This window comes from Octopus bimaculoides, chromosome 6 (genome assembly GCF_001194135.2).
Source record: "Octopus bimaculoides isolate UCB-OBI-ISO-001 chromosome 6, ASM119413v2, whole genome shotgun sequence".
Lineage (NCBI taxonomy): Eukaryota > Metazoa > Mollusca > Cephalopoda > Octopoda > Octopodidae > Octopus > Octopus bimaculoides.
The window spans coordinates 80,394,053-80,395,404 of NC_068986.1; positions in this window are offsets into that span (position 1 = coordinate 80,394,053).

The window sequence follows — 1,352 nt, forward strand, 5'->3', positions numbered from 1 at the left end:
TTTCAGAGTGCCATTTGTTCATGGACCGAATCATATTCGTTATAAAACGTATTTGGTATTCACTAAAAAACTGTGAGGATAATAACAGAACTGTGAAGGACCGTTGTGGAATAATAAAATTATTATTAACTGTTTAGAATGACTTTATTAAATTATTCAAGGAAGACTAGACTTATTGGTCATATGCCAATTTGCGTTATAGTGTAATATAAATGACAGTTTCACATAATTCACTGTAAACACTGGTGGCAAAGATATTGGAGCAACATAAATTTTTGAAGCCTTTAAAAACAGAGCTTTATATTTTATATCGTAGGTTGCTAGTTCTGCTATGAATGGATGTAACTGAATACAAAGATTTTGATTATTTAGATCATTACAGAACAATCAATATAAGTGTAAGGAGTATAAGATGCTAGACTATTTAAAAACTTTATTATAGGTATACAAACAAATGCTAAACTGCCTAGATAAATGTCACTACTGTGAAACCCTTAAGGATGTCACTTTTGTTGCATTCTGTAGCGTATTGCATTTAGCGAATTGGTTTAGAAATTTTAATATCTTTTATCTTCTATGAATGCAACCGGAAAACTATTCAGTGTTTATTGAGTAGAGAAACTTTAGGAAATATGGTTAGAACTTGTATATGATTTAGCAACGCATATTAATTTCGATTTGATATCAACGCTAATATTATTATTCTTAAAATACCAATTAAACTTTGACAAGGTTTTGTAATTGTTTCTAAATTTGCTCTGGAATGAAGGAAAATGTTGGGCATAGCGATATTTGAATGAGTTCGATGACAATCCGGTATAAGATTTCAAAACACTATCAATCTTCATAGTAGTCCAGTAAATAATACCTTTAATAGTAGTATATCGAAGTTCCAGATGGTAGTCATTCAAGTGAGTACAATTACAAGATATAGACTACCAGGCAGTTGCGGATTTAAAGAATTTAAGTCTGTTTAATTTTAGACAATGATTGTCCAAATTTTGGAGTGGTAGAACACAAGACTCACTACAGCAGCAGCAGTAGCAGTAGCAACAAAAATAACAACAACAGCAGCAACAACAACAACAACTACTACTACTACTACTACTACTACTACTACTACTACAACCCTCCACTAGAAACACCGTTCTCTGGACGAATTTCTGTTCATTACGTAAAACATGTATTATTAAGTCGTTATCTCGTCTTTTAGTATGTCAAGAATTGCATTGACAATATGTACTCTTTTAATGTAAGTTCGCGTAGTTGGGGCCCATTCTCGTCCCCATGGCCACTCCCAAGAGCTGCTGGTAGTTATCCCCCGCGAACGAGAAGCAGTATGTATATATGTA